Source organism: Podarcis melisellensis (assembly GCF_964234715.1).
Source record: "Podarcis melisellensis genome assembly, chromosome: 6".
In the NCBI taxonomy this organism is placed as follows: Eukaryota; Metazoa; Chordata; class Lepidosauria; order Squamata; family Lacertidae; genus Podarcis; species Podarcis melisellensis.
This window is the reverse complement of record NC_138538.1, coordinates 51,489,712-51,510,911: the sequence shown is the minus strand read 5'-3', so window position 1 is coordinate 51,510,911 and position 21,200 is coordinate 51,489,712.

Below are 21,200 nucleotides of genomic sequence, written 5' to 3'. Positions count from 1 at the left end.
CGTTTTTAGTAATCTCTACCAGTCTTCATAATGCAGTACGTAAGCTTTCAAGTGACACAGAACTGATCAGGCGGGCAGGGGTATATGTTTCCAAGCAAAAGCAAAGTGTAGGTCTTGCTTATATTTGTCTATGGATTATTCCAGTCTCGGGATGGATGTCCTTGCAAACCTAGAGTGCAATCCTATTCATGTCTATACATGTTCACTAGATCTTACTTCAAGTTTAAGTGTGTACATTGCATACAGGATTGCAGCCTTAGGCAGACAGACATAAATAAGATTTTTCGTTTTTCATTAAATTAGAACTTAGTTACTTAATATCTCTGAGAATGCTGGAATGAAGAAAACTTGGTAATATTAACTAGTAGTTACTGTATCACATGCTGGCTTGTGAAAATTGATTGGTTTTTACATGTTATGTTATTGTGTCTGGGAATTTTATTCTACTAAGCCTGCTAACATTTAAAATATGCAATTTTGCTCTTCAAAAATCCTGCTTGGTCATCCAGTCCGAGGAAGAGTTCTGCATCACCTAGAAGCTTAAATAGTGCTTTGCAAACATTGGTTGGTCCCAATAAAAGGCATTTAATTATTCTGTAGAGATGGCTACCTCATTTTAATTTATATTTCCAGATGTAAATATCAGCCAGTCTCAGCTCCAGCAGAACATGTTCAAAATGTCAGGGTTCAGCTTCTAAACATGTAGCCATCAGGAAAGTATGTCTGGAAGCACAAGCAGAGTGCCTTCCCTCTATCAGGTAGCCATATCTCACTGTTCCTTGACATTTCACACCCAGGTGTGTGTGTTTTTAACGCCCCCCCAAGCAGCTCACGACACACAACGGAACAGAGCAACAAAACATTAACGTGCAATAAAAATCCACCACAAAACCTCATAGCCACCTAGAAAGATTAAATATTACAAACATGTCCCTTGCTTCCCACAGCAATGGGTGTGTGTAAAACAAGAAATCAGTCTTTTAATCCATAATTAAATCACAGGTGTTCGTAGTTTTGGGGGTTGGATTTTTTGTTTTTGTTTCGGTAAGAACTAGACTTGGCATTCAACAGGAGCAGAAGGTTGGGAGACAGCCTAGAAGAAGAAAAAGCTCTTAGCTATCTGATCCTAACCTCCCTATTTTGGCACAACATCTACCCAATGGTGCCTGCAGATGGAAAGTTCTCTCCCTAGGGAAGCTTGCCTGGCGCCTACTTGGTTATCTTTTCTGCACCAGGTGAATACTTCCCCCCTTCCTCCAGGCTTCTTAAAAATCTTTCGGCTCTGAATCTGCATTGTCTGCTGTTTCATTTTTTATTGTTGTGTTTTTAGTACTTTAATGTAATTGTTGTGAGTTTAGGGGACTTAGGCTGTATACCTTTAGGGAAGTTAGGCTGTATATTCTAATTCCTGGATCCAACAAGGATTAAATATCAGGAACGGTCAGGCCATCTTCCTGGTGAAGTAATGGCCGAAGTATGGGTAGTTAAGGTAACAGATGAAATGGCTCTGGGCCTGAGGACAAATGAGTGAGCCCCCACTTCAACTTGCTGTCAGTTAGAAAGACAAAAGATCAGAGCTGAGGTGTGTGAGCTAGAAGGAAAGACTGGACAGCTGAGAGACAGAGCCCTGCCTGATTTCTGCTGGGATCCAAGGCTGTGGCTATGGGAGAAGCAAGACCTTCTTGGGGTGTTAATGCTGTGAGGCCCTCCACTGTAGGCTCCAGTTGTATATACGTGTAAATAAATCGTATATCATAAAGATACCATAGTCTCCACTGTCTCTCATGCCTATTGCCTGGAATCTCGTACTGCTCTGAGATTCGGATGGTGTGCAACATTATTTTAGTTGAACATTATAAACTAGCATTACTGGGGGTTCTTTTAAAGGGCAGGATATGATTCAAAAACAAAAGTAAATACTGAATAAATGCCGCCGCCTCTGAATTAACACTGATTATGAGATATATCTCCAAAAACAATGGGGTCCATCTTCCAAACTAAGTCAGTAACTTGTCATACCAACAAGCCAGCAAAAAAATCCAAAAGATTGGCTGAACCTTTCCACATTCTTCTGTCAACATAAAAAAAATAATAACCACCTTCGCTCTCACAGACAGGGAATCAAGCATAGTCTGACTTTGTCTTCACTGATATGGTTATACTCTTAACTTGGCCAGTCTATCATTCAGTCACTTTTACTGGGAGCCTGAATCATATGTATGGCAGAGAAGACTGGGCAGACATGATGACCCTACAACAAACAAGCATAGGGTTAAAAACACAGGTGGGGCTCATCAAGCTCAGATAAAGCAGCTGATACTACTTCCAGGCTGAAGACTAACAGCCTGCCTCCAACACAAGCAAATACTAGGCCAAATGCAGGCCTCAAACAAAATCAAGAAAACTGGGGGCCAGTTTTTAAGGGCTGTAATATTCCTGTTGAGTCCTTTTGCAAGTGTCAATCCTAACACTACTATTTGCTCCTTTGATAATCTTTACAAATACAGTTGGGTAAAAACATTTCAATAGCTTGTTTGTGCATGATATCAAGGTTTTCTCCAACTTCAAAATATTTTTGAGAGCACATATAAAAAAAAATACAGTATTAAGTAAGCGCACAAGAAAGACCAGGTTTTTCCTGGTTTCTACTATCACAGGGTAATAGAGGAGGAAGGGGATGTGGGAAATTGCTGCTCTGCGAGTAAACTACAGTTCCCAGGAGTATTTGGGGGAAGTCATGTATTAATTATTATTATTAAACTTGCCATATTTTTCTGTGTATAACACGCCCCCGTGTATAAGACACCCCCCTATTTTGGGGGGCTGAAATTTAGTAAAATGGGCGATGGCCCAGAGTTTTTCAGCTTTTGGGGGGGGATTGCCCAAAGTTGTTGAGCTTTTTGGGGGGAGGATTGCCCAAAGTTGTCTTTATTTTCCCCAATTTCAACTGTAAAATGGTGATTTTCTTTTGTAAAAATGAGAGTACCCCTAAACATTTTTTGGGGGGGGGAACACTGCTTAGGACCTTTGTGGTCTGCAGCAGGGAAAAATCAGGCAAAAGTAACAGGATAGCATTGAGGTAGCTTGCTGTATTTCCCCTTTCCTCCAGAGCTGCCACACTGTCCTCAACAGAGCTAGTGTTTTAGGGCTCTATCAAGAATAAATCAATTTCTCAGCCATTGTCTGTGGCTGCTTCCACACCAGAAGAGTCACACTTTGCTTACTTACTTTTTAGAGGGCAGATCGACAACATCATCCAAAAGAAAACCCCTCTTGCATTTTCCTTCTTCAGTTTTCTTTCTAGAGCTGAAACAATCCAGCTTTTTAAACTAAATGAAATTGATGAGCAATTTCCCCCAGGTGTAGGTGGTTTATTCTGGCCAGTTACCACCGCTAGAGATCTGCCTCTCTAGGATTCAGCTCTATTGCTTCAAATCTTCCCTACTAAATAACATCACCTTTATGTGTGTGTTTTTAAAAAAACCATGGGGAGGGGGACTAACATTACAAAAGCACAGAGGAGAAAGAGAGCATTTAACCCTTTCCAGAAGCACATTGAACCCCAGTAAAAATTGCAACACACACTTGACATACCACAAATCACAGCACCCTTAATAAACTACCGGTAGTTACCAGGAATTTTGGTGTGCGTGCTTTAAATGACATTTGTGAAAGTAACGTGTGTGTGTGTGTGTGTGTGTGTGTGTGTGTGTGTGTGTGTGTGTGAGAGAGAGAGAGAGAGAGAGAGAGAGAGAGAGAGAGAGAGAGAGAGAGAGAGAGAGAGAGAGAGAGAGAGAGAGAGAACGAACAAGAACCCACTTGTGCGAAGGTGTGCATGGGTCATATGCATATAGCCATATGTTCCTAGACAGAACGTCTGATCCTTCTGCCAAATGGCCCTCCCAGAAGAAAGTAGCTCCTTAGCAGTTCAGTTCCAACTAAATGTACCTGTAAACTGAGAGCAGGATATGCAAGTATTTGTATGGTTACTCTGGGTTCTGGCAGAGCCAGAGAGCTGACACAGAGCTGTGGAAAAAGAAATATAAACCCAGCCCATCCTAGATTGAAATCTTACACCTATTTGCATTGCCAAACCAAAGCAACCCCAAAGTATTTCCTGAGCAGTCTAATAGCATTTGTTTCGCTTTGACAAACACAGTAAATTTTGCTATTTCATATCCACTCAAAGCCTTAATCAAAATTGCTGAAAGGTGTGGAAGATCCAGACAACGTTTTTTATGTATACCCAGTTAAATACATATGCTTCAACTGTATATGTGCCTTTGCTTCTGGTGTACATAGTCTTCATAAACTGCCTCATATTCAGTCAGGTGCTAAAGGAGTTGTTAATAATTCAGTTTTTTTCCAAGCAGAAAGTTCTAACTCTTTTTAATTTTAACATACTGTATATGGGTAGTCCAATCCTCTAAACTGTCTGGCACAAATTTCCCCCCACTAGCTTTATACAAGGCACTGGGAGAGGAAAAATTGCACCAGTATTAGTCATTGTAGAAATTGGTGTCACAGTCCATGTATGAATCTTAGAGATATGTTTTATTTGGTTGGAGGCAATTTTGCATACTGTATTTGGTTTCTGACATCATTACTCTTTTTATTTTGAAGTTTTATAGTTTTTAATAGTTATATCTTTATCTAAAAGAAAAATGTCTAAATCCTAAAACAGAAGTCATTTCCATCACTGCACATTTCCTCTAAAACCGGTAACTTATGTGAAAAACAAACTTTGGAGTTAAAGTGTGCAGCCAGCAGTAGGCAGAAGAGGGAGAATGAAAGGAGGCTAGATTTAACGTCCCTCTCTTTTCCTAAATTAATACACTGGGCAACTTTTGAAAGGTGTTTCAGACCAAGGCCCTCAAGGAATATACAAGTGCTGGAATTTAATGGGGTTTCCCTTTTTCCAGAGGCCCTCACTCAAAACAGCTTTTGCTGGAATGTGCTGACATTGCAGAGTTTCAAACAGCGGGGCCAAAGCAGCACCAGGGGCTTAGAGGGGTGAAAGGGCAACAGAGCCTAATTAATTACAGCTTCCAAATGAATATCAATATGCCAGGGATGGGGGAGGAGCCCACTTGTGAATATCTTGAGGTTTTTGGTCCTGCTGTGAAAAATGCAAGGGCTTGGCAGCGAGAGTTGAGGAGAGGTGGAGGCCCTCCAGGAAGCAGGCAGAGGCCCAGTGACAAGCTTTTTGAAACTTTGGCCAGTTTCAAAGAGCTGAAATTACTGAAGGATGTCTGAACTTTTTTTTAAGCATGCCAGATCCACTTGGATCCAAGTGAAAGAAAAATACAAGGAAATTGATGTTTAATGCAGTCATCGTCTTTGCAGGAATAGCGTTATCCTCTCCCACCCACTCCTCCTTGGGGTCTAATTTAAACTGCTCAAACATCAAGGAACAGAAGTCCAGTATTTTGAGTGCTCCTGGAGGAAAGCAGCAGCAGCAACCAGACCAAATTCTGTTGCTTTTCAACATCTGTATTTTGGAACGCTTTGGTGTTTTGCTTAGCTCCACATCCTAGTGCTTGGATTAGCAAAGAACAGAAGCATAGTTTGGGTCTAGAAGAGAGTTTTTGGTGTCAGGCACAGGGCCCCAAAAGCCTGGACCTTTGATCCTCCAGGTTAGCAGGCAAGGATATTTGCCAGCTGCAGAGCACCTTTGGCTGTGCTTACAAAAGGAAACAGAAATCTTTATATGAAGTTTAACACCAGCAGGGGCTTTTTTCTCTACTCACAGACTGTTAGCTAGTAACCCTTGAGAATGACTAGCAAGCAGTACAAGAGAGACCTGTGCTATGAAGTGTGGAGCATTTTTGTTCAGGGTTCCAGGGAGGCAGCCATGCCCCTTTGCAGGATACTCCATTCCAATTCTTTTCTCAATTTTCCATTCTACCTTGCCTTCAATAGTCAGCCAGAAGTACTTGCCTACTGAGTATGCTGAGAACTATGTCGTGTTTTTGGGGGGGAGGGTGTGTGTCCCGCTGTAAATTTTCTTCTGAAATGCTATTGTACTTCTGTAAGCATGGGGGTCCCCCTGAGACTGCCAAAAGCAAGCTAATTGGTAGCTGTGCAGCCCCATCCACCAGTCAAACTAGCCAGCATGTGGTGGGCCAGTACTCTTGTTTAGGGGTGGAGAAATGAACACTGGAAGCTGCTGTGCACAGAATCAGTGCATTAGTGTCAGTATTGTTGACATTGACTAGTGACTGCTCTCCAGAGTTTCAGAGAAGGAACATTCTCAGCACTACCTAAAGATGTTGGGGATTGAACCTGGGACCTTTTGCATGCAAAACATGTGCTCTACCACTGCACTATGGCCTGTCTCTGAGGTCGTCCTTGAAGATTTTAAGAAACTAGAATGAGTACAAAATACAGTAATAAGTTTACTAGCTGAGAAAAGGCATATGAAACACACCTTATCTATATGGGTCCACTACTGAATCCAATTCAAGACTTAATGGTCTTTAGACCACCATCTCTGTTACTTCAGTTGTGAAGCACACAATTAACATCCCTCTTCTCCATTCCATGACATTTAAAGCCCTAAACGGCTTCAGCCCTGTATACCTGGAGCATCTCCACTCCCATCATTTAGGTCCAGCTCCGGTAACAGGGAACCAGGCAGAGGGCCTTCTTGGTAGTGGTACCCATCCAGTGGAACACTCTCCAGTCAGATGTCAGAGATAAACAATTATACAACCTTCCATAGACATCTGAAGGCCGTCCTGTATTGGGAAGTTTTTATTGTCTGATATATCATGTGTTCTTCATATTCTATTGGAAGCTGCCCATAGCGGCTGAGGCAACCCAGCCAATGCTACTACACTCTTAAGAGTTACACCTTGCCAGACTCAATTAAAAGTAAACACTCTGAGCATAGGTTTAAACTAACTTAACTCATAGCGCCATCATTACTATAGGAATAAAATGGAGTTTGTATCTGCCAGTTACTAAAAACACATTTACTTAGGAATAAGCACTACAGTGGTACCTCGGGTTACATATGCTTCAGGTTACAGACTCCGCTAACCCAGAAATAGTACCTCAGGTTAAGAACTTTGCTTCAGGATGAGAACAGAAATTGTGCTCCGGCAGTGCAGCGGCAGCAGGAGGCCCCATTAGCTAAAGTGGTGCTTCAGGTTAAGAACAGTTTCAGGTTAAGAACGGACCTCCGGAATGAATTAAGTATGTAACCAGAGGTACCACTGTATTGTGTTACAGAAAAGGATAATATATCTTTTAAGTGAAAATGGTAAAATGAGTGTTTGTAACTGTGTATATACCCAGCTGCCAGATGCATGACTATAGGAAGAGGAGGAGGAGGAGGAGGAGGAGGAGAAAGGAGTGCGGCAAGCAGTATCACCTCTGGTGGGCCTTGGCATGCCCATTCCAGCCTAGGTACTAACACCAAGGCTCTTTGCTTCTGCTCCCATCCAGGTAACAATGTCAGATTTTTCCCATAATGTCATTATTAAAAATGCACAACCTGAAAATTATTATTTTCTAAAATAATTATAGTTTTATCAAGCACTGCAACATGAAGGAGACATCTCAATCATGTAAATATCCATTTATTTTACATAATTGTATCAAACTATATGTCTAGGCAAGGTCCTAAAACTTTTCAAACCTATCAGGCAAAGATAAGGTCACAGTATTAAATCAAATTGGGGTGGGGGGCAGCATGGTTTCAATATTGACATTAATGTAGCCATTCTACTCTATACAAATTAACAATTCTCTGTATGTTTGTCTCATTGTTACCTGTTATATGCAACTGCTCTCCTAGTTAGATGCTGGGGTCTGAAGATTTTCAGTCAAACCTTCAGATCTCTGTTCTTGGTGGTGTCATGCCTCAAGACATGGAGGAGGGTGCCACCTAGTGTACTTCTGCTTAGGACTTCCTTATGCCAAGATGGTGAGAAACATACACATTTGGGACTATTAGCATTTTCCCCGCCCCACATTATAAGGATTTTATTGCTTAAGGAAAACCACATTATTTTAGAAACATGGATGCAATCCCTTGCTGGACAAAAGCTCACAAAGCATTATTTCTTAAGGGGAAGCTAGGAGATTCAACAAAGCAGTGTTTCTGCCATTAGGTTTATTAACCATAGCCTAGATTCTGAAACAGGCTATTGTTGTGACTCTTGACAGTGGTCAGCAACTATTGAAGGGGGATTCCAAAGGACAAATCCATTGGCACATGAGCCTCTGTATGGGAGGGAAGACTGCTTCCAGTATGCTAATGGCAAGCTTTGTTGAAACTCAGGAGCCTGTTGTTCTTTAATAGCTGCTTTTTTTTTTCAGAGCAAATGGCAGAGATGCATTTACGAAAGAGAGGCCTCCAGTAGACATGGATATTCACTCTAACCTAAACAGAACAGATTCTGAATTATTGTTGCTGGTGTGGGAGGATGCTTTTCCACTCAGCTTCTGCCTGTGAGCTTCCCATAGGCATCTGGTTGGTCACTGTGAGAACAAGTGGCCTCATCCAGCCAGGCTCTTTTTATTCAGTTTCTTAGTAAAAGACAGTGGAGCTGAACTGTTTTATTTTCAGAGCAAAGCTTGAAGCCTAAAGGTTCTCTCCAAATCTTGTAATTTTTAAGTTTTGAGAAATAGCACTATATTGCAGTTTCCAGAAAATTCTGTCAAGCTGAAGCAGTAGAACATGAACTCTTAAAGTCTGTCCACTCAAAAGTAAGTTCTGTTGCTTTCAACGGAGCTTAAAGCATAGGATCACACCTTTTGAAACTAAGAGTACGATCCACTGAGAAGTTTTCCTGCACCAACAGTGTGGAAATGAAATGGAACTGTACAAGAGAAAAACGGCACTCTCACAATAGTGTCTGCCATGTGGAGCTGCCACAGGAGAAAATGTACCGCAAGTGCTTTCCTGTGTCATGAACCCTCACAGCAAACAACCTGTTTTATCAGCTTCTTGGAGTGACAAGCAGCCATCCAAAGCAGTTAAAAGTGAAATGGAAAATATTTTAGAACTTTATGCTACAACACTCAAGAACAAGAAAGGTCATGACTCAGTGGTAGAGCACATGGTTTGCACTCAAAAGATCCAGCTGGCAGTCTTGGCATCTTCAAATACAACTGGCAGTCATAATGAGTTAGAGCAGGGTTTGCCAATGCCACTCCTGTGGAGACATGTGTACCAGCAGAGGCCTTCACTGAGGCTAAAAGAGTACCCTCCCCACCTACTGAAATACAGCTTTTAAGTATTATAATGTAGTTAATAGACTAGGTTGTAGTCTATGTGAATGTGGAGTGCCTATGACAGTTTCACCAATTTGAAAATGTGCCCACAGGCCCAAACATGTTGGCAACCCCTGAACTAGACAGACCAATGGTCAGACTCAGTTTTAAGGCAGCTTCCTACATAAGGAACCACTAGACAAGTGCTACAGGATCAGCAGCAGAAAGATGAGAACAGACTGTAATTCTTACAATTTCCGCAGCTGGGACTCCAAAGAAATACTCAACTGGTCACCCCAGATTTTTTTTCTCCCTATACTACTATTGACAAGAGCAAGACATGAAAAACAGAAAGTGAGGGTGGTGAAGGAAGAGTGGCCACTTTCTGTGGGATGTGGGGGAACTGCAGCACATTCCTAAATTAGGCGAGCCAGTGTCCAAAATGCAGTGGAGGCGGTGGATTCCAAGTGGTGGGGAGGTCAGCTGGAGGAGGATAATATTGGTCACATCTCTCGCTCTCCCAGTGGAGTTAACGGGCATTTAGAACATTGCTTTGTACTGGAACATCAGAGGAAAGCTACAAAGGCAAACAGCAGTAAACAGAAAAAACAGCAGAGCTCCAGGAACAGATTGGGAGTGATGCCTTGCTCTGAATGTGTTTCAGACCCAGCCTCCTTATGTAATAGCTGCTCCTGGTTCAGTGTACCCTGCCTTGCTCCAAAGGCAAACAAACCCTTAATTGGAGCAAAAGGCAAAGGAAGAGAGGGGACAGAATGAACTGTGGAACTGGAAAGGGCTCAAGTCTTTTCTCCGCTGGTGGAAGCTGCGATCATGTGACTCAAGCTTTTGAAAAGGGGCAATTGCCCCTGCTAATTACAATACAGAGATGTGTGTGAAAACAAATGTGCATTAGACCTAGGTGTGCTTTGTCATCATGGTTGCCTCGTGCCGGGGAAAGTGTTTTGCCCATGTGGTCTCCTTTTCCCCTTACTCCTGGAGAAAGTGGCCAAAGCCCCTGTTGCATGCTGCCCGCTCTCCTGAACAGTGAAATGTTTCGGGGCAGCAAGATTGAGTTTATCTTCCTTTGGATGCACATACTGGAGGACTTAAGGTGTCTTTGTAACATTGGTTTTTCTTACAAAGCAGAGCATAAGCGAATGTAAGACAGCAACATTACAAGGCAGAAAATCGGCTGTTGCACATCAGATGCCCAAAGGCCTGGCACACCAAGGTGCTTTCAGTCAACTCACAACCACCTCTCTCGCTTTCACATTCCGATCTTATGCCTCCCTCCTCCCTCAGCTGGAGGAGTGGTACCTCTATGACAAGTAACAGAGATTGCAACTATGGTTGTTTACACACAAGCAATTTTATCTGAAAGAGAAGAGTGACTCCAAACATGTGCACAGTCCTTCTCTTACTCCAAACCCACAACCAACTCCCACACACCACAGATTAGGGTAAGAAGGTCTTCCAGTGTGTGCATTTAAAGACCAGCTTGTGCCCTGGGATGTTTAATTTTAGAAAGTAAGCGATGTCAATATTTCAAAAGTTCTGAATCTTTGATGCAACCCAAGGCCTTCGCCTGGTACAGCTCCTACTTCTGGTTTTTGGTCAGCTCAAGCAGAGGCCTCCAGTTTGTCCTCACTGCTCACCTTAGGTGCTTCCAGGTGGGGGTTTAATATTGTAATTGGGGGCAGTGAGATATCACAAATGGGAAATTGGAAACACTTAAAGAGAGAGAGAAGGTATTGTATTTCCCCTAAAAAGGTAAATCCAGATTAAATTTAGAAATATACAGACTGGTATTTTGAAGACAATGGCATCATATGAATGCTGCAAAATATTTTGGGAAGTCCTGCAAAGAGGGAATCTCTTAATAGCTGTTCTGCACTTTCAAACAAGCCCAGGGCTATTTGGAAAGAGCCCAAGACAATAATCAGGATTTGGTTCCATACATTTGTACCTTCTACATGTGCTCTAGGGGCATCAACCTTTATATGTCCTGCACAAGGGTCTTCAGACTGAAATAATGCGATATTAGCAGCATTGCAGAGTTATCAAAGGAGTGATGGAAAGAGGCCCACAGCTAAGGACTATGCCAGCCGTCCAAATTACCTAACTGGTAAATATGCCTCTGCTTTCCCAGGCTCAGGGAGCTACTGCCGCAACCTGGTGCTCCCTTTTGGAAACCAAGAGTGACAGAAGCCTGAAAAGGCTCCTGAAACCTGCCACATGCAATCAGTAAAGCTCCCATCACACAGCACAGCTAAGAATTAACGCTTGTGGCATGTAGCTGCTTCACTCCTGGGCGTTTGGCTAATGCTTGAAAGGAAAGCTTGAACCAGGAACAGAGTGTCCAAAATTCCACAAGAAAAAGAAATCTGAAATCTACTACATAAGAAGGCCAAATAAACTCTGCAAGTTACTTCCCTTCCAAACAATAACACCAGCCATGGAGTGGTTTAGGATGCCCTTGAATTTCCTAGATGCTTAGTATGGAACAAGGCAGTTCCACTTAAGATACCCCACTGTTTTCCCTACCTCCACCTGGGCCTACTGACTGCTTTGGAGGGAAAGGCCTGAGAACCACATGAATGCAAGCTACTGTTCAGGTGCACCACCTTGTCCCCATGACAGAGGGGGCCTGGGACATGCCGACATCACTGCAGCATGTGCACGGGACATCAGCACACTCCACGGCATGGTGACATTACTTGCACATGTCGCAGGGGCGTGCTGACATGTCATGCGGATGCCCCATGGCGTGTATGTGAACATGATGTGCCTATGTCCCACATGCCACCATGTAGAACTTTAGGGATTCCCAGCCCCTTCATTGAAAATCTGTGGGTGCCTGGGCTCCATAGTCCCGCATAGATGGTGCCTGTGCTCCTGTTAAAGAGAGTTCCTGAGAGGAAGACCAGAGTGTATTTCTAGTGTAACACTAGCGGTATCTTAAGACTTAGTGTACACAGATCATAGTGACAACTGTAAAGACTGCCATGAAACGAAGTATATGCTTAGGTCAGAAAACAAATACCAGTATATAATTACTATTACAGTACTTGGATTTTTATCCAGCCCTTCCCCCCACTCCAATAAGGCTAGGGAGGCAAACAGCAAAACAATAAAAATAATACAAACATTTAAAAAACACTTTAAAGGAACCAAGTATCACCACAACTAAAAAGCACAGAATACAAAAAGAAGGTGCAAACTGACTGGGTTTGGGTAATCAGTGTATGGTCTAACCAAAGTACACAAATTGAAGCTATGGTGTTACAGCAGAAGTCTAAACCCAGGAGCAAAGCAGTGTGTATGAGTGTGTTGTTTTGAAGCTAGGTGTGGTTATCTGTGTACTTCACAGTTGCCTTGTAAGGAGGGATATTTGAGCACACTTAAAACGAAGCCAAGAAACCTGTGACATGGTAGAGTAACCCTCAACCAGAAACAGCAGTGTCATTCCAATAGTCTTTCTTTTCCTATCCTTGCTGCCACACTCAGGTGGGTGCTCTCAGGAGCTGGGGGCCAGATTTCACAAGGTATAAGCCTATTAAGCAAAACACTCACCAACAAGGACAGGGTTGTAGATGCAGCACAGTGATCCGGAGGCAAGGTCAAGCAACAGTGCAAGGTCAACTTCACGGGGACGTAAAGTAAGACACCATAGTCTACAGCAAGGAGTGGGGACTCAAATTAGAAAAAAAGGCACCAAAGACCTGTGTAGCTTCCATGGAAGGCTCAAGAGTGTGACCTTATATATCCTGGCTTCCTAGATCACACCCTAACAACAGCTGCTGGTACTTAGAAGAGAGATTTGGTGATTTCTTACTCATGAGTAGATCACTTACTATCTGTGCAACTACTCTGGGCCCACTGTCACATGCTATGTTGTCGCTTTGGCCTGGACCCACAACCTTTTGGTACTAGCAAGCCCAAGGACTGTGGGGTGGCTCTACCTCCTTCTTTGACAACTCCAAGGAACTCTCTCTGGAGTGCCCCTCTAGGGCAGGCTTCCTCAACCTTGGCCCTCCAGATGTTTTGAGACTACAATTCCCATCATCCCTGACCACTGGTCTTGCTAGCTAGGGATCATGGGAGTTGTAGGCCAAAAACATCTGGAGGGCCGAGGTTGAGGAAGCCTGCTCTAGGGGATCCTCAGTACTAGTTCCAGAGGACCACACCTGCTTCTCAAAAGTCCTCAGCCTGTTCAGCACCTTGTTCATTCTCTGAGGACCCCATGCCACATACCAGGTAGGGGCTAGGCATGACCCTCCACTTAATACCCACAAAAGCCTCTCTGTGTATGTCCAACACAATGCAGTTTCTTTCAGTTTTTGAAGATTTCCATGGGAATGTGTGTGAATGCATGAGCCACTCTCACTCTCATTTCAAAGAGAATAAGAAAGTGGGGGTGGGGAGGGGAGTATGCCTATATACATTGATTCCAACACTTTCCCCACTCGAGGGGAGCTACGCTTCTAAGGAAGGGGCTTGCTGTGCATTTCCTACACTGCTCTGCCTGCCCAATCCCTTGCTATTTCTAATTAGGAGCAAGTCTGCACCACTGGCACCACTGTTGTGAGACCTCTGCCAGTCCTCCTCTCTTCCTCCTGGTTGAAAAATGAAACATTTATAGGAAAAGTAAATGAAAGTTATGAAAATAAGCTGCAGCATGGGACTTTGCCCCCTGTGTTATTATCTGTTTATTAGTCTGTGCCTGAAGGCAAAAGTCTTTCATAACGTAGTGTGAGAAACCAATACTTGAAGGACTCTTTAGAACAATCTGCCTGATGCTTCATATTTATTTTTAAAATGTAGCAAACAAGAAGGGGAAAGGGAGAAGGAAAAAAATCTTTTCTGGTCCCTTAGGAATGACAGACGGTTTTGTTTCAGTAATTTTCTTGTTGGGCACCTTCCAGCTGGCAACTTAGAAAGCTGACAGGGAAGGGATTTTTCATAGATTTTAAGCTGAATTATTGACCAGATTGTTCCTCTAATAACTTTTTAATTTTGGAGAGGGTGACTACTTACAGAGATGAGAAAGTGAGCAGAATTGTTTGTATGTGTGGCAGCCCTGATTTGAAGCTAATTGTGCAATATAAGAGAAGTGGTGGGACAGGGTAATTTGCAATATTATGGAAAGGACTTGAGGACTGAGGCAAGGAAAGAGTGGGTAGGTGGGATGGTCAGAGCAGGAAAAGGAGCAGCACTGCGGGGGGTGCCTGGGGAGGACTGGGTCACCAGATACATGCAAGTAAAGCATAGGGGAGCCCCCACCTACCATGAATTGCCCGGAGTATAGAGTAGGGGAGATTTAGCATCCACCCTTTCCCAAAATCTTAGGATGAAGGTCAAGCTTCCAATACTTTACATATAGCCAAATACAATAAAAGAAAATTATTAGCAGGGACCACCCACAAACTGCCACCCTGGGGTTTCATATTTCCCTTAAGCATGCCATATCACTCCCAAAATCTCTCCTCTTTCTTGCTACTTCTGCTTGTCTCCGTTTCCCAACACATTGGGGCACATGGAAGCCCTCTCCTAGTCCCTGAATTTAAATCCCAGTCATCTGCCACAACCACAAAAGCCATTAAAAGCATCAAAGCTCCCTTCCTCCCAGTCTCTAGCTGCTTTTTTCCTGAATCAACCCACCATCAAAATGTGCTCTAGTTTCAGACACAGAGATAAATTATGAACCAGGCCTGTTACTGGTCATCATAGCTATGTACCTACTAGATGTTATAGACCAGTAGGGGGTATACTACAAAGTACCAGAAAGTACTTGACACTGCTGCCCACTGCCATCTTGTGTGCGTACTTGGCTATGCCATGTGGCCAAGAGAGGCAGACAATAAGGAACAAGGGGGTGTGGCATGGTGGCATACTTAATATAGGAAGCAACTGCCACTCACATGCCTGTTTGCTTCATACCTTGTGACCTAAAGAACTTGGGCACCAGTGAACACAAGCTAGCCCTACAGCAGCCACTTTGCCACTCCTCCAGCAACGGGGGCCTGCTGCAGCAGAATGCTACCTTGCATGGTGTGGGAGCACAGGGAAGTGGTTTGTGCACAGGGAAGGAGAACAGGTTGTGGCAGGTGCCTGAAATAGGTAGGTGGCGCCTGCAGGAAATGGGAAGTACTTAGAAGTGCAGGTCTAGGTGTTGGTGGTAAAAAACCTCTGGTTTCGATGCTTGCTCGATCTTCGCATTTTCAGCTTTCCAAAAGGATTTGTGAAATCTTCATTTACTGAAAAACCTGAAAACTTTCCAGCTGGGCTTGTTATAACTGCAGTTTCCTCCCTCTGAACATTTCCCAGCGTTATAAACTTCTATTCCTAAGGATTATGCTCATGCAACTCTAAAGATTGTGCCCTTGATAATTAGGAACAGTAAACACCAAATAATGTTCTATAGAGTAGTTAGTTACTGCACCCTCCTTTCAAGAATCATTTCTGAATTTGCCATTTATGGCTACCTCCATTAATGACTATATTTATTAAAATTTATTATGTTTGTGAATGTCATTGACACGTCAGAGCCACCATGCTTATTCGTAGCACTGTATAATTTTTTCCAAATGCATTCCAGGATATTTAAAATATCTGAATGATAGAAACAACATATGACCAAATAACTCAGATCCTGCTTACAGGCTTCCTTCCCATAGGCATTTGGTTGGCCACTGTGAAATTAGGATGCTGGACTAAGTAGACCTTTGGCCGGATCCAACAAGACTTCTATGCAGAAAAAAGATGTGCATTTTAAATCAGTTGGAGTAATGAATTTGTATAACAAGATTTTTTTTTACTACATTACTAAATAATTTAAGACACAGTACATTTCTTAATAATTTAATAACTTTTTAAATCCAGAAAGGGTGGCTACTTCCAGGGAAAAGAGGGGAGGGTTGTTTGTGTGTGTTTCCTGTTAATATGGTAGCCCTAATTCAAAGCTAATCATGCAATTTGCTTATTTTTATTATTATTGTGCAATCTGCCTATTATTGTATTGTAGAAAAAAATTAATCATGTTATATTCAAAAGAATGTCAAAATGATGTAAAAAAGAGAAATAAATAAAATACAATAATAATCAAGTAGAAACCTATTTAAATACAATTTTACTATTTCATAATTAACCAGGCCAGGATTATCTTCTGGGAGACCTAGTGGACTAAAGATGTCTTCTGGTTTTTATTTATTTATTTCCCACTCTTCACTTTAAGGTCCCAGTCAAGGTTACAACATTAAAACAACATTAGAAACAGTTGAAAACAACTGAACAGGTGCTGAAATCTCCAAAGGGTAAGTGACTGTCTGATACCCACAGCCAGTACAGTACTTCACAGACTTAATTGAGTTAGCTGCCCTATATAAAACAAGCATAAGGTGATTTTCTTGTTTAAGGAGAAATAGTTGCACAGCAGCGGGCTAAGCCATATTGTGATGCCACACATGATGGATCTAAGTAATGGCATCAGTGGTCATATTTAACACAGAAGAGGGGGAAATCCCCAAGATTCAGCCTCTGCATTTTATTCTTGTGCAACAATGCTGCCCTCTAGTGGAAGGCTAGTGGCATTTAGGGGAACCTATTGATTTCAGTGGAGATCATTCAGCTTCCACTGCTGTAGGTGCAACAGATTAAGTCTGCAGAGAACTCTTGTAACAACAGCAGTGGGCATTGCCCACTGTAGCTGATAGGGTGGGAAGCAAGAAGAACAGTAGATGGAGCTAACTGTATTTCCAGTTTTCTCCCTGTCCTCTTTTCTGCTGAATTCTTTGTTTATTTATAACTGGAACATGGCTGCAATATATGGGGAAAGAGGAAACTTTCCCCCACCCAACCTGCATAGCCTGTTGACTGCTATTGCATTTGGTAAGTGAAATGACGTCGTACTAACATTAGGGTAGCCAACAGATATACGTTGTGACATTGTTGGTGTCCAGCAACATCTCTCCCCCCTCTCCACTTCAACCAATCATACTCAGTACTTAATGCCTCTTAAAACTGAGCATAGAACAACACATGCACAATGCAATGTTTGAAGTATGGCATAGCTTTCTCTTTCTGATGCAAGTACACAGGATTGGAAAGCTGAGCATATATTGAATTCCAACATGTAAGATTTCCACTGCAGTTCTATCAGTACCATACACTAGACAGTTTGAGGGGTGGTATTGTGGATCTAGTGTGTGTTTCTGGCACTGGGCAATCAGACTACCTACCCAGCTTGCTAGTGTGCACTATAAAGCACAAACTCAATCACACATTTAATTACCTTGTGGCCAGAAAAAGCAAGCTTCTTACAGTAAACTCCTATTCCATGTCTCCTGGCTTGTGGGGCAAGATCAGGTCCTCTTGGAGTTATTAAATTGGGCAAGGTCCCGATATCACACACGAGGCATCTGTTTTTCTCCCACTCTAGACCCTGAGCTAATATGCGTCACAAGAAGTGCTTCCTCACACTTCTCAGTTGCACCCTGTTAACCAGTAGGCAGCACATTTCTGATGTGGCACTGTTTCAGCTTTATTCTAGCAGTTTATTTCTATTGGAGGAGAAATACACCACTTGGGATGTGCTTTGGTTAGCACTTCTGAGGAGAGGCAGCGTTCCTTTTCTGACACAGCTTGCTGCACTTTGCTTTTCCCAATTACACGAAGAGCAGGAAAGCTGAAGTGAAAAAGGCTTGCAAGGACCTCTTTTCTGCGGCACATCTTCTCTCACATACTTGCCTTCTGGTCTGGGAGGAAAGCAAATCAGCTGCTCAGCAAGGCCAGCCCTACCATTAAACAGAGTGAAGCAACCACTCTGGGTGGCAGATCTATATGGGACCATCCACACATCACTTATTAGTTGTTCCACGATCCTTCCTCAATGTTATATTTGTGCTATGAAAAATTACAAGATTTTAGCAGGAAGCTATGTGACAATCAGTATGTTCACTCTGAAAAAAAATTCACGTGCAGAATATTGAAAGTAGGATTGCATGTAGCCTCCCTAACACCATAATTAATGGAATTCATAATGCATGTGCAATTAAAAGGACACCCCACCCCCCAAGATTCAACTACCAATCATTTTGTGCATGTGGAAGGCGGAAGCCACACACCATCTTTGTTTTAGGCAAAAAAAAAATGTCCTTAGGCTGCCCTGTTTAACCTAGCAACCCATGATTTGCATAACTCTGCCACATCCCATGACATTTTGCAGTGTCAACAGCTACGCTTGATTTCCGTTTGGTGTAGTGGTGCAGGTATGATAAAATATTGAATGTCTATTTGAGCAAGTAACCTACCTTTGTTATTGCATATGCACATATGTATTCTGTTTTTATGATAGTCAAAAGAACAAATATTCTTAAAATACTTACACTTGTATATTTTCTTTTGAATAGTGGTTCTTTCTAAGATGATCATGATATTTACATATTGTTTATGAAGAGCTTCTTTATACAGTATTCAGTTTGGGTAATTACTATTTTTCTGTGTATGACTAGGTTTTCCCCCTTAAAAATAATGTCAAAAATTAGGAAGCATCTTATACATGGATACATCTTCCCTCATTTTCTTAAATCTGAGTCCCCCAAAATATAGACAGGAAAATACGGTATATTTTTTAAAAAATTATAGTTTCCCTAAGGAAGGACCAGAGTGATCTGAAGCACATTGGATAATATTATTTTTTCTACTGTGTGGTTTTTGCTCCTTTTCCTTACCTTTTGAAATGTGGCCTAGTTCCCAGGTGACAGTGATCATAATCTCCATCATAGTGGCGGCCGTCACTGCATCCCTCACCTCAGCAGGTGTAACACGGCATCAAGCAGCAACTAGAGCTATGCCCCATCAAGGTGCTATAGGCCTCTCCTGCTTTCCCGCCTTTTTTAACCTCAGGGCTGTCATGAGCAGTGTGGCCGCTTTGGCCCGTTTATTCTCTACCCCAGTGCCTTACAGAGGCAGGCCAGGCCTATTGAAGCCCTTAGCCTTTCCTCTTCTGAGCAAACAGCTCTCAATTCCCCTCAGGAGTTGCAGGATAGGTGTGTATAAAGAAACAAACAGCAGTATAAAGGCCTTTCTATGTGGTGAAAAATATGCAAGCCATGCCATTGGTGAGCCAAGAGCTAATATTGGGAGGAGGGACCACCTGCCTCCTAGAGCAGCTTGGAATCAGCCCCTTGTGCTTAAGATGGTCGTTAGCCTACGTCTACGGCTGCATACACAGGATACCTTTTGACCACATTTGAACCACATGCCCCCCCTTTGACCACATTTGAACCGCATGTGTCCCCCCCCCTCAAGAATTCTAGACACTGTAGTTTATCCTTCACCAAGTTACAATTCCCAGCAACCTTAACAAAACACAGTGCCCATAATTCTTTGGGAGCAGGGCAGGGAATAACTATAAAACATGCTTTAAAGCAATGTAAAGGCCCTGGTCCCCAGTTGTTTTACATCCAGAACAAACAGCTGGCTTACTTCATAAGATGATGGTGTCTGCTGAAAGCTGTAACTTCATTTCAGCATTGTACGGAGAGGAATAGCTGTTGACTCCCTCCTCTCTTGAGTAAACAGTTCGTTTTCCCTCATGAGGTGCAGGAATGGAATGTGGCAGGGGCTAAATTGTTGCACAGCAGCCTAAGCCTTTGCTGCAGGAACACAATGGAGAGAGGGTGATAGCTCCCAGGCACTGCCCTCTCTTAAGGTTTTTATAGCTCTACATTTATTTCTTATGTGAGTACATGTGTCTGGCTGTCTATGGAACAAGACTATGGAATCGCAGAGCTCATTTTACATGATGCCCAAACATAGTGCTTGTACGGAAATCTGTTGCATATTAGTGGCAGGAAGGCATAGGATGACTGCTCAAATAAAACTGCACCCACCACCCATGGCCATCTTCCCAGGCTGCTGGTATATTGAACTATGTTATGATGAAACAACTAGATTCCATGGAAGAACAGGAGTGAATGCAGGTGACCACTTACCAAGTGGTAAATTACCACAGTACATATAACACTGGCACGCAGTCTACAGTATCAAGAAGCAGTTGACATGAACACTGAAGTACATTATCAACTGGCAAGTCTTATATGCATCCACCCATTGGTTGCATTTGCATATCATAAAACAGTTAAGAGGGACTAATGAATCACAATACCTGGCATAGTACTACATTTGTTTTGCTCCAAACAAACCATGATGTGAAACAAAGGTTTCTTCTTGGCTTACCCATTATGGATTGGGAGAGGGGGAATTCACTGGCTCAGGCATAATGCGAAGCCAGGGATTGTGGTTTGTAGCTCCCACTAGGGGAGGAACTAAGTGGAAGCAATCTTTGTGTTTACAGTAAACCATTAAGTATAGTTTGCTACAACATGTGAACTGAACCACTGTACCAAAGCCCATTAGGGTAGTTGCAGGACACTCAGTATGGATCAAGTGAAACACAGGATTAATGCAACGTATCACAGGAAAACCTCTGAAGAGAAATAATTAAGAAATGGACACGGGTTTATGTAAAAAAAATGAAGTGTATTTCAGGAGTATTTGAACATCAACATGCAGGTACAACAGGAATAAAAATTATTGCACCTCTATTATGTGGCAATTGTTCAAGTTTCTAAAAACACTTATATCCCAACATTATGTTTCTGCTAGTCAGGTGCTGATTGGCACCAACTTGAAATTGAAGCCCATCTTGAAAGGTGGGCTCACAGCCTCCAGAATAACAAAAACCAAAAGACAATGTAAACACACACACAGCTGTAAAATCACCCACTAGAAGTACGGCATCATCCTTCATATCCAGTAAGAGAAAACTGGAGAAAGACACAATCCTCCCCACAGGAAGAAACAAACAAAACCCCCAAAGAACACCTTAATTCAGTGCTAATGAGGGAAAAAAGCCCCACAGGTCATTCCTTTTACCCTGTCTATGTTGAGTATTCTTCCGTACCATAACAAAC